General features: G+C 35.1%; 1 protein-coding gene across 1 annotated transcript in view; it reads right to left on the bottom strand.

Moving 5' to 3' along the window:
• Positions 1-15,562, bottom strand: part of LOC113428961 (uncharacterized) — a 103,081-nt gene that overhangs the window by 29,038 nt on the left and 58,481 nt on the right. The window lies entirely within an intron of this gene.

Here is a 15,562-nt window from a genome sequence, read left to right as displayed (position 1 = left end):
GGTTACAGGAACTGGGCATGGCTAGTCTACTGAAGAGAAGGACCAGGGGAGACATGATAGCGGTCTTCCAATATTTGAGGGGCTGCCCCAGAGAGGAAGGGGGTCAAGCTATTTTCTAAAGCGCCTGTAGGCCAGACAAAGAATAATGGATGGAAACTGATCAAGGAGAGATTCGACCTGGAAGTAAGGAGAAATTGGGCTGTTGGTTTGACCCGAGCTATAATATTCAAACACATAAGGAGAAATTTTCTGACAGCGAGAACAATCAGCCACTGGAACAGAAGTTGCTTTCAGAAGTTGTGGGAGCTTCATCACTGGAAGCTTTCAAGAAGAGACTGGACAGACATACGACAAAAATGGTGTAGGGTCTCCTGCTTGGAAAGGGGGTTGGACTAGATGACCTACAAAGTCCCTTCCAACTCTGTCATTCTGTTCTGTTATTCACCTCTGCACTTCTACTTTTTCTATCTCTATGGTCTGATAGCCACAAGGGATTACATACCAGAAATAAAAGCTGTTACCATGGGATTCAGTCACCACAGAGATAGAAAAATGAAGAGTGACTGAACCTGTGCTCATTCAAACTACAGACGCCTGGTTTCCTAGAAGGAGTGAAGCTGGGTTCCTGCATTGCGTTCATTGTGAACCAACTATACAACTTGATTCACACAACACAATGAGCCACAAACTTAACAAATTGTATATCTATGAGCTGAGCAGCCTCTGTAGCTTCGTTTCGCTTCTGTGCCACCAGCGCCATGAGGAATAGAAATGCAGACTCCGGTACGGAGCAGCTTCGCCCAGTCCGCTAAACGTGGCTTGTTTCTAGCTTAATATGTCATGCCGACTCAAACTCAGCTTTGAGAGAACCCAACTGATCATGGCTTATTAAATTAACCACGTTAAAATACAGTTAAAACACTTAAATATGATGAATATGAAGATATTTAAAGAGGCATTAAGAATTTAAGGAAGTAGATTTAAGTAACGAATTGAAAAAATTCATAAAATAAGCGGGAAGGAATTAGATGAATAAAATTAAAGAAAATATATAAAGTCAAGGTATGTTATCAATCGTGAAAGGTGAGTAGGAAATGAAAGTCAAGTTTGTACGGAAATGTGTTAACCTGGAATGCTGTTCACTGAAAAAAAATATGTTTTTTAATATGTGAAAATTGAATAAAACTTTCTCAGAAAAAAAAACCCACTTAAATTAATGGAAAGTTTTGCCCCCAGAAGTTGTGAGTGCTCCCACACTGGAAGTCCATGGAGATTCTCCAAGAAGCTTCTACAGCTCTGTCCCACATGGGAAGTTGTTAAGAAGAGTTTGGATAACCATTTGTCTGAAAGGGTAGAGGAAAGGTGGTATTCAGCCAGTTCTGACAGGTCCTGGAGAACCAAGAGTGGAAATTTTGAGTAGTTTGGAGAAGCGGTAAATACCCACCTTGACTGGCCCCGCCCCCATCTATTCTCTGCCTCCCTTTGAGTCCCAGCCGATCGGCTGGGTCTTCTTTGGTTGCCCTGCATAGGAGAACGGAGCTGGAAAGCAGGTTAGTGGGGTGGGGAGGGATTGGGGATTTTGCAGTAACCTTCCCCCAGGAGTGGGGAGGGAATGGAGATTTTGCAGTATATCCTTCCCCTACCATGCCCACCAAGCCATGCCCACAGAACTGGTAGTAAAAAAACTTGAATACCATCCCTGGGGTAGAGGCAGGGGTGGGATTCAAATTTTTTAACCGGTTCTGTGAGCGTGGCTTCAGTGGTGGGCGTGGCTTGGTGGTCACGTAACTGGCTGGGCGTGGCCCACTCAATATCACTCACATCAGAAGCACGCATCTCCTCGCCTGGCTTCTCATGACTTTGGGGATGCTGCAACAGTCGTAAGTGTGAAAAACAGTCATAAGTCACATTTTTCAGTGCCATTGTAACTTTAAATGGTCACTCCACACAACCAAAGTACCAGCAAAGGAGGGGGGAAAAACTCCAGAGAAGTTCCAGAGACAGGAAGTCTAGTCCTGCCAAGAATGTAATAAGAGTTAATGGAGAGGCAGTTTCTGTAAGCAACACCAGAATGTTTCCTTCCTGCCTTCCTTACAGGATTAGGCCAGTAATTTCTTCTAACAACCGGTTCTCCAAACTGCTTAGAATGTTAACCGGTTCTAAGGAATAGGCGCGAACTGGTAGAATCCCACCCCTGGTAGAGGGGGTTTTCTGCCTGGGTAGGGGGCTGGACTAGAATAGCGGTCCCCAACCTTTGTGGCTTGGTGGCCAAGCTGGGGTGGCAGAAGAGAACTGGGTCATGGAAGGAAGGAAGGAAGGCCTGAATTTATTTATGCATACCTTATATTTCCGCCCTTCATTTTCTAAACCCCCCTCTTGTTCTTTCATATGTCTTGATATATTAATATATGTGTACTATTGTTCCCCTCTTATTTCTATCTCTTTTAATTTTAATTCCGCCCCCCCATATCATTGTAATATTCAAAGACGTCTTTTTAATCATATTTTATTTATGTCTTCCATCTATTTGTGTTAAAATTTCATCCTTCTTTCTTTCATTAACCAATATCTCAATGTACACTTCTAGTACTAATCACAATCATTTAAACATTTAAAATACATCTATTCATGTTCTTACCAATCATCCAATCCATAGGTTTCTACTGATAATACACATATTTACATTAAAATATAGTCTTTCATTATCTAATCACCCACTGTTTAATTTTATCATTTTACCGCTAATCATATTTTATGCATTTTTAATAATGTCATCATCCAATCTCTAATTTTCCAATTAATGCTTAATTTGTATTCATAATTCCCATATTTCACCCTTCATATCTATTTATCTTAAAATATTATCCTAATGTCTATCACACTACATAGACCAGGGGTCTCCAACCTTGGCCACTTTAAGACTTGTGGACTTCAACTCCCAGAATTCCTCAGCCAGCTGGCTGAGGAATTCTGGGAGTTGAACTCCACAAGTCTTAAAGTGGCCAAGGTTGGAGACCCCATAGAAGATAATTATCCAGCCTATCCGGTCAACTATATGTGAGCTTAGCATTGTAGTGCCAAGTCAGCGAGCGATTCCCCTCCAAACAGTTAAAATGAGAGAGTTTGAATTCCTGGAGGGCAGGGGAGAAAACACCTCCCGCAGGCGGATAAAGAAAGCGTCAGGAAACAAATAAAAAAAGAAAGAGAGAGAGAGAGAGAGAGAGAAGGAAAACCGCTTCTTCCGGTTCCGGTTCCGTGGGAAAGTGGCCTTTGAATTTTCCCACGCGGTTGGAAAGGCTTTTCCACGCCTGGAAGGGAAAACAGGCACGTGGGAGGGGGTGCGGGTGCGGGAGGAGAGGCTTCTCCGCTGGAAGTTTGCTTGGCAGGCAGATATTCCACCGGGGGGAAGTTTTGGGGACTGGGGAAGGGATGGGGGGAGGCAACCACCCGTCAAATTCTGTGCTTTTTTAAAAAAAATAGAATAACAGAGTTGGAAGGGACTTTGTAGGTCATCTAGTCCAACCCCCCCTGCCCAAGCAGGAGGCCCTACATCGGCTTTGTGGGTGAGGTCACCCTGTACCAGGGTTAGTTCAAACCATATTGATCTCATAGACACAAAAGTGCCCAACGTGCTGAGCCATCAACCATGGTTTTATCAACCCTGGTTGAACCAAAACAAACCAACTTAGGGATTGAGCTCTTTTGTGTGAACCCAACATGCTAAGCCATCAACCATGGTTTTTAATCAATCTTGGTTGAACCCAACCAGGGTTGATGAAACCATGGTTTTTGGCTTATTTCTATCTATTCCATCTATTTCTATTTTGGGTTCACACAAAAGAGCTTGGCCCTAAGGTGGCTTGTTTTGCTTTAGGGTTGAGCAGGCTGGACCTGTGGCGGTGTGTGCGGAGACACTGCAAACTCCCAACAGGAGCAGTAAAAGGGATGTAGTATTTGAAAAATTATCTTTAAGAGAAAAAAAAGAAACAGGACAGTGATAAAGACAACAGTTTTAACTGTAAAAATAAAAGAACCTTTAATAGCTTGCAGAAACAGTAAGATGTCACTTTGAAGACACTCATCCTCCCTAAAATATTATAAAGTAATAGTTCAGCTTTTTTTTAAAGGTAGTCATTGGTAGTATCCTCATTGGTTCTCCTGTTTACTTGGCTGTTTTACCATAGTAAAATACTGCAAATAGACAACAAGCTAAATATGATAATGGTTGAAACTTAAAAATGTGTTTTATTTCTTGCAAGACAAGCTGTTCATTGAATTCAAAATTTTACAATCATGCACCCGACATTGTCAGTGATTTGGTTGTATGTAATTATTTTCTCTGTGTATGTCTGTGCATGTGTGAATGTGTGTGTGTGTGTGTGTGTGTGTGTGTGTGTGTATGTACATATACATTAATATATGTGTGTGTGTGTTTATAGGTGTGTGTGTGTGTGTGTGTGTTTATAGGTGTGTGTGTATGTATATACCCTGTTTCTCCAACAATACGGCCTCCCCCAATAGGAAGTCCCAGCATGTTTTATAGGCATGAAATGAAATTAAGCCCCTCCCCCCAAATTAAGGCCTATATTAAAACATGCGAAATGGGGGAATGGTGGGGGCTTGCCGTTAGGAAGTACTTTTGTTGCACACCGGATATGGTGCTGCCTGCGTTGACCCCGCAAGTGCCCCACCAACGCCGAGGTCAACATCCAAGCCGTCGCCACCCACCCGCTCGAAGATGCAAGGGGGGGGGGGAATTAAGTCCCCCCCGAAAAGACGGCCTAGCCATTTTTGGGGGGCTCAAAAAAAATAAGACCCAGCCTTATTATATGAGAAATACGGTATGTGTATACACATACACACACACACACACACACATACATATACATATTTATTTATTTATTTATTTATTTGTATAGGGTAGTGGTTAAGGTGCTGTTGGGGAAACCCAGATTCTAGTTGGCATAGAAGCTGACTTGGTGACATTGCCAGTCACTCTCTGCTCTAAACTGAGAAATCAAAGTCAGATTGATCGAGTGAGACATGAGAAATAGTGAGAAATGAAATGACTAATCTCTCTGCGCAGAGAAAGCCAACAGATCTTAAAGTGAATGTAATTACAGTTCGATTCAGGAAGGGCCATCCTTTGATGGTGAGCTCCCTGGTTTAGTATAAGGCGGGCACCTATTCAAAACGTTTTAAATCAATCAATAAATCCATCCCCATTTACACCAGGTGATTAGAGAGGATTCTAATATTTTCACGTTCCGTTCTTTGTGTGTGTGTGTTCAAAAGTTTTATTTATCAAAATATAAGTACAAAATGCAAAAGAAAATAAGGGGAAAATAGGGGAGGAAAAGGGGAAGAGAAAAGTGTAAGGTAAGAGGGGAGGAAAGTGTTGACTTCCAACTCCTTTTGATGCGGTAGAATAAGATAATAGCATCAAACCTCAACTTCTTTACTTTTATATAAATTAGACATTTTTATAACAACGTATCCTTATGATTTATATTGACTGTTTTCTAGTGTGATTTGATTGCTTATTGTACCCTAGGACTATTATTAAGTGTTGTACCTTGTGATTCGTGACAAATGTATCTTTTCCTTTATGTACACTGAGAGCATTTGCACAGAAAGAAATTCCTTGGGTGTCCAAGGAATAAATAATTTTTCTTCTCTTCTCTCCTCTCCTCTCCTCTCCTATTCTATTCTATTCTATTCTATTCTATTCTATTCTATTCTATTCTATTCTATTCTATTCTATTCTACCTTATGTTTCTTGATGAATATATCTTTTCTTTTTATGTACACTGAGAGCATTTGCACCAAGACAATTTTCTTCTGTGTCCAATCACACTTGGCCAATAAAGGATTCTATTCTATTCTATTCTATTCTATTCTATTCTATTCTATTCTATTCTATTCTATTCTATTCTATTCTATTCTATTCTATTCTATTCTACCTTATGTTTCTTGATGAATATACCTTTTCTTTTATGTACACTGAGAGCATTTGCACCAAGACAATTTTCTTGTGTGTCCAATCACACTTGGCCAATAAAGGATTCTATTCTATTCTATTCTATTCTATTCTATTCTATTCTATTCTATTCTATTCTATTCTATTCTACCTTATGTTTCTTGATGAATATACCTTTTCTTTTATGTACACTGAGAGCATTTGCACCAAGACAATTTTCTTGTGTGTCCAATCACACTTGGCCAATAAAGGATTCTATTCTATTCTATTCTATTCTATTCTGTTCTGTTCTGTTCTGTTCTGTTCTGTTCTGTTCTATTCTATTCTATTCTATTCTATTCTATTCTATTCTATTCTATTCTACCTTATGTTTCTTGATGAATATATCTTTTCTTTTATGTACACTGAGAGCATTTGCACCAAGACAATTTTCTTGTGTGTCCAATCACACTTGGCCAATAAAGGATTCTATTCTATTCTATTCTATTCTATTCTATTCTATTCTATTCTATTCTATTCTATTCTATTCTATTCCATTCCATTCCATTCCATTCCATTACCTTATGTTTCTTGATGAATATATCTTTTCTTTTATGTACACTGAGAGCATTTGCACCAAGACAATTTTCTTGTGTGTCCAATCACACTTGGCCAATAAAGGATTCTGTTCTGTTCTGTTCTGTCCTATTCTATTCTATTCTATTCTATTCTATTCTATTCTATTCTATTCCATTCCATTCCATTCCATTCCATTCCATTACCTTATGTTTCTTGTGAATATATCTTTTCTTTTATGTACACTGAGAGCATCTGCACCAAGACAATTTTCTTGTGTGTCCAATCACACTTGGCCAATAAAGGATTCTGTTCTGTTCTGTTCTGTTCTGTTCTGTCCTGTTCTATTCTATTCTATTCTATTCTATTCTATTCTATTCTATTCTATTCTATTCTATTCCATTCCATTCCATTACCTTATGTTTCTTGATGAATATATCTTTTCTTTTATGTACACTGAGAGCATTTGCACCAAGACAATTTTTCTTGTGTGTCCAATCACACTTGGCCAATAAAGGATTCTGTTCTGTTCTGTTCTGTTCTGTTCTGTCCTATTCTATTCTATTCTATTCTATTCTATTCTATTCTATTCTATTCTATTCTATTCTATTCCATTCCATTCCATTCCATTCCATTACCTTATGTTTCTTGACGAATATATCTTTTCTTTTATGTACACTGAGAGCATTTGCACCAAGACAATTTTCTTGTGTGTCCAATCACACTTGGCCAATAAAAATTCTGTTCTGTTCTGTTCTGTTCTGTTCTGTTCTGTCCTATTCTATTCTATTCTATTCTATTCTATTCTATTCTATTCTATTCTATTCTATTCCATTCCATTCCATTCCATTCCATTACCTTATGTTTCTTGACGAATATATCTTTTCTTTTATGTACACTGAGAGCATCTGCACCAAGACAATTTTCTTGTGTGTCCAATCACACTTGGCCAATAAAGGATTCTGTTCTGTTCTGTTCTGTTCTGTTCTGTCCTATTCTATTCTATTCTATTCTATTCTATTCTATTCTATTCTATTCTATTCTATTCTATTCTATTCCATTCCATTCCATTCCATTCCATTACCTTATGTTTCTTGATGAATATATCTTTTCTTTTATGTACACTGAGAGCATTTGCACCAAGACAATTTTCTTGTGTGTCCAATCACACTTGGCCAATAAAGGATTCTATTCTATTCTATTCTATTCTATTCTATTCTATTCTATTCTATTCTATTCTATTCTATTCTATTCTATTCTATTCTATTCTACCTTATGTTTCTTGATGAATATACCTTTTCTTTTATGTACACTGAGAGCATTTGCACCAAGACAATTTTCTTGTGTGTCCAATCACACTTGGCCAATAAAGGATTCTATTCTATTCTATTCTATTCTATTCTATTCTATTCTATTCTATTCTATTCTATTCTATTCTATTCTATTCTACCTTATGTTTCTTGATGAATATACCTTTTCTTTTATGTACACTGAGAGCATTTGCACCAAGACAATTTTCTTGTGTGTCCAATCACACTTGGCCAATAAAGGATTCTATTCTATTCTATTCTATTCTATTCTATTCTGTTCTGTTCTGTTCTGTTCTGTTCTGTTCTATTCTATTCTATTCTATTCTATTCTATTCTATTCTATTCTACCTTATGTTTCTTGATGAATATATCTTTTCTTTTATGTACACTGAGAGCATTTGCACCAAGACAATTTTCTTGTGTGTCCAATCACACTTGGCCAATAAAGGTTCTATTCTATTCTATTCTATTCTATTCTATTCTATTCTATTCTATTCTATTCTATTCTATTCTATTCTATTCTATTCCATTCCATTCCATTCCATTCCATTCCATTCCATTACCTTATGTTTCTTGATGAATATATCTTTTCTTTTATGTACACTGAGAGCATTTGCACCAAGACAATTTTCTTGTGTGTCCAATCACACTTGGCCAATAAAGGATTCTATTCTGTTCTGTTCTGTTCTGTTCTGTCCTGTTCTATTCTATTCTATTCTATTCTATTCTATTCTATTCTATTCTATTCTATTCTATTCTATTCTATTCTATTCCATTCCATTCCATTCCATTACCTTATGTTTCTTGATGAATATATCTTTTCTTTTATGTACACTGAGAGCATTTGCACCAAGACAATTTTCTTGTGTGTCCAATCACACTTGGCCAATAAAGGATTCTATTCTGTTCTGTTCTGTTCTGTCCTATTCTATTCTATTCTATTCTATTCTATTCTATTCTATTCTATTCTATTCTATTCTATTCTATTCTATTCCATTCCATTCCATTCCATTCCATTACCTTATGTTTCTTGTGAATATATCTTTTCTTTTATGTACACTGAGAGCATTTGCACCAAGACAATTTTCTTGTGTGTCCAATCACACTTGGCCAATAAAGGATTCTATTCTGTTCTGTTCTGTTCTGTCCTATTCTATTCTATTCTATTCTATTCTATTCTATTCTATTCCATTCCATTCCATTCCATTCCATTCCATTACCTTATGTTTCTTGTGAATATATCTTTTCTTTTATGTACACTGAGAGCATTTGCACCAAGACAATTTTCTTGTGTGTCCAATCACACTTGGCCAATAAAGGATTCTGTTCTGTTCTGTTCTGTTCTGTTCTGTCCTATTCTATTCTATTCTATTCTATTCTATTCTATTCTATTCTATTCTATTCTATTCCATTCCATTCCATTCCATTCCATTACCTTATGTTTCTTGACGAATATATCTTTTCTTTTATGTATACTGAGAGCATTTGCACCAAGACAATTTTCTTGTGTGTCCAATCACACTTGGCCAATAAAGAATTCTGTTCTGTTCTGTTCTGTTCTGTTCTGTTCTATTCTGTTCTATTCTATTCTGTTCTATTCTATTCTATTCTATTCTATTCTATTCTATTCTATTATTCTATTCTATTCTATTCTATTCTGTTCTATTCTATTCTATTCTATTATTCTATTCTATTCTATTCTATTCTATTCCATTCCATTCCATTCCATTCCATTACCTTATGTTTCTTGACGAATATATCTTTTCTTTTATGTACACTGAGAGCATTTGCACCAAGACAATTTTCTTGTGTGTCCAATCACACTTGGCCAATAAAGGATTCTATTCTGTTCTGTTCTGTTCTGTCCTATTCTATTCTATTCTATTCTATTCTATTCTATTCTATTCTATTCTATTCTATTCTACCTTATGTTTCTTGACGAATATATCTTTTCTTTTATGTATACTGAGAGCATCTGCACCAAGACAATTTTCTTGTGTGTCCAATCACACTTGGCCAATAAAGGATTCTGTTCTGTTCTGTTCTGTTCTGTCCTATTCTATTCTATTCTATTCTATTCTATTCTATTCTATTCCATTCCATTCCATTCCATTCCATTCCATTACCTTATGTTTCTTGATGAATATATCTTTTCTTTTATGTACACTGAGAGCATTTGCACCAAGACAATTTTCTTGTGTGTCCAATCACACTTGGCCAATAAAGGATTCTGTTCTGTTCTGTTCTGTTCTGTTCTGTCCTATTCTATTCTATTCTATTCTATTCTATTCTATTCTATTCTATTCTATTCTATTCCATTCCATTCCATTCCATTCCATTACCTTATGTTTCTTGACGAATATATCTTTTCTTTTATGTATACTGAGAGCATTTGCACCAAGACAATTTTCTTGTGTGTCCAATCACACTTGGCCAATAAAGAATTCTGTTCTGTTCTGTTCTGTTCTGTTCTGTTCTATTCTGTTCTATTCTATTCTGTTCTATTCTATTCTATTCTATTCTATTCTATTCTATTCTATTATTCTATTCTATTCTATTCTATTCTATTCTATTCTATTCTATTCTATTATTCTATTCTATTCTATTCTATTCTATTCCATTCCATTCCATTCCATTCCATTACCTTATGTTTCTTGACGAATATATCTTTTCTTTTATGTACACTGAGAGCATTTGCACCAAGACAATTTTCTTGTGTGTCCAATCACACTTGGCCAATAAAGGATTCTATTCTGTTCTGTTCTGTTCTGTTCTGTTCTGTTCTGTCCTATTCTATTCTATTCTATTCTATTCTATTCTATTCTATTCTATTCTATTCTATTCCATTCCATTCCATTACCTTATGTTTCTTGATGAATATATCTTTTCTTTTATGTATACTGAGAGCATTTGCACCAAGACAATTTTCTTGTGTGTCCAATCACACTTGGCCAATAAAGGATTCTGTTCTGTTCTGTTCTGTTCTGTTCTGTTCTATTCTATTCTATTCTATTCTATTCTATTCTATTCCATTCCATTCCATTCCATTCCATTCCATTCCATTACCTTATGTTTCTTGATGAATATATCTTTTCTTTTATGTATACTGAGAGCATCTGCACCAAGACAATTTTCTTGTGTGTCCAATCACACTTGGCCAATAAAGGTTCTGTTCTGTTCTGTTCTGTTCTATTCTATTCTATTCTATTCTATTCTATTCTATTCTATTCTATTCTATTCTATTCTATTCTATTATTCTATTCTATTCTATTCTATTCTATTCTATTCTATTCCATTCTATTCTATTCTATTCCATTCCATTCCATTCCATTCCATTACCTTATGTTTCTTGGACAGAATATATCTTTTCTTTTATGTACACTGAGAGCATTTGCACCAAGACAATTTTCTTGTGTGTCCAATCACACTTGGCCAATAAAGGATTCTATTCTGTTCTGTTCTGTCCTATTCTATTCTATTCTATTCTATTCTATTCTATTCTATTCATTCCATTCCATTCCATTCCATTCCATTCCATTCCATTACCTTATGTTTCTTGATGAATATATCTTTTCTTTTATGTACACTGAGAGCATTTGCACCAAGACAATTTTCTTGTGTGTCCAATCACACTTGGCCAATAAAGGATTCTATTCTGTTCTGTTCTGTTCTGTTCTGTTCTGTTCTGTCCTATTCTATTCTATTCTATTCTATTCTATTCTATTCTATTCTATTCTATTCTATTCTATTCCATTCCATTCCATTACCTTATGTTTCTTGATGAATATATCTTTTCTTTTATGTATACTGAGAGCATTTGCACCAAGACAATTTTCTTGTGTGTCCAATCACACTTGGCCAATAAAGGATTCTGTTCTGTTCTGTTCTGTTCTGTTCTGTTCTGTTCTATTCTATTCTATTCTATTCTATTCTATTCTATTCTATTCTATTCCATTCCATTCCATTCCATTCCATTCCATTCCATTACCTTATGTTTCTTGTGAATATATCTTTTCTTTTATGTATACTGAGAGCATCTGCACCAAGACAATTTTCTTGTGTGTCCAATCACACTTGGCCAATAAAGGATTCTGTTCTGTTCTGTTCTGTTCTGTTCTATTCTATTCTATTCTATTCTATTCTATTCTATTCTATTCTATTCCATTCCATTCCATTCCATTCCATTCCATTACCTTATGTTTCTTGTGAATATATCTTTTCTTTTATGTACACTGAGAGCATCTGCACCAAGACAATTTTCTTGTGTGTCCAATCACACTTGGCCAATAAAGGATTCTGTTCTGTTCTGTTCTGTTCTGTTCTGTTCTGTCCTGTTCTATTCTATTCTATTCTATTCTATTCTATTCTATTCTATTCTATTCTATTCCATTCCATTCCATTCCATTACCTTATGTTTCTTGATGAATATATCTTTTCTTTTATGTACACTGAGAGCATTTGCACCAAGACAATTTTCTTGTGTGTCCAATCACACTTGGCCAATAAAGGATTCTGTTCTGTTCTGTTCTGTTCTGTTCTGTCCTGTTCTATTCTATTCTATTCTATTCTATTCTATTCTATTCTATTCTATTCTATTCTATTCTATTCTATTCTATTCTATTCTATTCTATTCTATTCTATTCTATTCCATTCCATTCCATTCCATTCCATTACCTTATGTTTCTTGACGAATATATCTTTTCTTTTATGTATACTGAGAGCATTTGCACCAAGACAATTTTCTTGTGTGTCCAATCACACTTGGCCAATAAAAGATTCTGTTCTGTTCTGTTCTGTTCTGTTCTGTTCTATTCTATTCTATTCTATTCTATTCTATTCTATTCTATTCTATTCCATTCCATTCCATTCCATTCCATTACCTTATGTTTCTTGACGAATATATCTTTTCTTTTATGTATACTGAGAGCATTTGCACCAAGACAATTTTCTTGTGTGTCCAATCACACTTGGCCAATAAAGAATTCTGTTCTGTTCTGTTCTGTTCTGTTCTGTCCTATTCTATTCTATTCTATTCTATTCTATTCTATTCTATTCTATTCTATTCTATTCTATTCTATTCTATTCCATTCCATTCCATTCCATTCCATTCCATTCCATTCCATTCCATTACCTTATGTTTCTTGACGAATATATCTTTTCTTTTATGTACACTGAGAGCATTTGCACCAAGACAATTTTCTTGTGTGTCCAATCACACTTGGCCAATAAAGAATTCTGTTCTGTTCTGTTCTGTCCTATTCTATTCTATTCTATTCTATTCTATTCTATTCTATTCTATTCTATTCTATTCTATTCTATTCCATTCCATTCCATTACCTTATGTTTCTTGACGAATATATCTTTTCTTTTATGTACACTGAGAGCATTTGCACCAAGACAATTTTCTTGTGTGTCCAATCACACTTGGCCAATAAAGAATTCTGTTCTGTTCTGTTCTGTCCTATTCTATTCTATTCTATTCTATTCTATTCTATTCTATTCTATTCCATTCCATTCCATTCCATTCCATTCCATTCCATTCCATTCCATTCCATTACCTTATGTTTCTTTGACGAATATATCTTTTCTTTTATGTACACTGAGAGCATTTGCACCAAGACAATTTTCTTGTGTGTCCAATCACACTTGGCCAATAAAGAATTCTGTTCTGTTCTGTTCTGTCCTATTCTATTCTATTCTATTCTATTCTATTCTATTCTATTCTATTCTATTCCATTCCATTCCATTCCATTCCATTCCATTCCATTCCATTCCATTACCTTATGTTTCTTGTGAATATATCTTTTCTTTTATGTACACTGAGAGCATTTGCACCAAGACAATTTTCTTGTGTGTCCAATCACACTTGGCCAATAAAGAATTCTGTTCTGTTCTGTTCTGTCCTATTCTATTCTATTCTATTCTATTCTATTCTATTCTATTCTATTCTATTCTATTCTATTCTATTCCATTCCATTCCATTACCTTATGTTTCTTGTGAATATATCTTTTCTTTTATGTACACTGAGAGCATTTGCACCAAGACAATTTTCTTGTGTGTCCAATCACACTTGGCCAATAAAGAATTCTGTTCTGTTCTGTTCTGTCCTATTCTATTCTATTCTATTCTATTCTATTCTATTCTATTCTATTCTATTCTATTCTATTCTATTCCATTCCATTCCATTACCTTATGTTTCTTGACGAATATATCTTTTCTTTTATGTACACTGAGAGCATTTGCACCAAGACAATTTTCTTGTGTGTCCAATCACACTTGGCCAATAAAGAATTCTGTTCTGTTCTGTTCTGTCCTATTCTATTCTATTCTATTCTATTCTATTCTATTCTATTCTATTCTATTCTATTCTATTCTATTCTATTCCATTCCATTCCATTCCATTCCATTCCATTACCTTATGTTTCTTGACGAATATATCTTTTCTTTTATGTACACTGAGAGCATTTGCACCAAGACAATTTTCTTGTGTGTCCAATCACACTTGGCCAATAAAGAATTCTGTTCTGTTCTGTTCTGTCCTATTCTATTCTATTCTATTCTATTCTATTCTATTCTATTCTATTCCATTCCATTACCTTATGTTTCTTGATGAATATATCTTTTCTTTTATGTACACTGAGAGCATTTGCACCAAGACAATTTTCTTGTGTGTCCAATCACACTTGGCCAATAAAGGATTCTATTCTGTTCTGTTCTGTTCTGTTCTGTCCTATTCTATTCTATTCTATTCTATTCTATTCTATTCTATTCTATTCTATTCTATTCTATTCCATTCCATTCCATTCCATTCCATTCCATTACCTTATGTTTCTTGGCTGAATATATCTTTTCTTTTATGTATACTGAGAGCATTTGCACCAAGACAATTTTCTTGTGTGTCCAATCACACTTGGCCAATAAAGAATTCTGTTCTGTTCTGTTCTGTCCTATTCTATTCTATTCTATTCTATTCTATTCTATTCTATTCTATTCCATTCCATTACCTTATGTTTCTTGATGAATATATCTTTTCTTTTATGTACACTGAGAGCATTTGCACCAAGACAATTTTCTTGTGTGTCCAATCACACTTGGCCAATAAAGGATTCTATTCTGTTCTGTTCTGTTCTGTTCTGTCCTGTTCTATTCTATTCTATTCTATTCTATTCTATTCTATTCTATTCTATTCTATTCTATTCTATTCTATTCTATTCCATTCCATTCCATTCCATTCCATTACCTTATGTTTCTTGACGAATATATCTTTTCTTTTATGTACACTGAGAGCATTTGCACCAAGACAATTTTCTTGTGTGTCCAATCACACTTGGCCAATAAAGGATTCTATTCTATTCTATTCTATTCTATTCTATTCTATTCTATTCTATTCTATTCTATTCTATTCTATTCTATTCTATTCTATTCTATTCTATTCTATTCTATTCTATTCTATTCCATTCCATTACCTTATGTTTCTTGTGAATATATCTTTTCTTTTATGTATACTGAGAGCATTTGCACCAAGACAATTTTCTTGTGTGTCCAATCACACTTGGCCAATAAAGAATTCTGTTCTGTTCTGTTCTGTCCTATTCTATTCTATTCTATTCTATTCTATTCTATTCTATTCCATTCCATTCCATTACCTTATGTTTCTTGATGAATATATCTTTTCTTTTATGTATACTGAGAGCATTTGCACCAAGACAATTTTCT

Source organism: Notechis scutatus, chromosome 2, assembly GCF_049901735.1.
Source record: "Notechis scutatus isolate UNSWTSFEM ecotype Mainland chromosome 2, rNotScu1.2, whole genome shotgun sequence".
Taxonomy (NCBI): Eukaryota; Metazoa; Chordata; class Lepidosauria; order Squamata; family Elapidae; genus Notechis; species Notechis scutatus.
The sequence above is the reverse complement of the archived record's forward strand: the minus strand, read 5'-3'. Positions and strand labels throughout refer to the sequence as shown.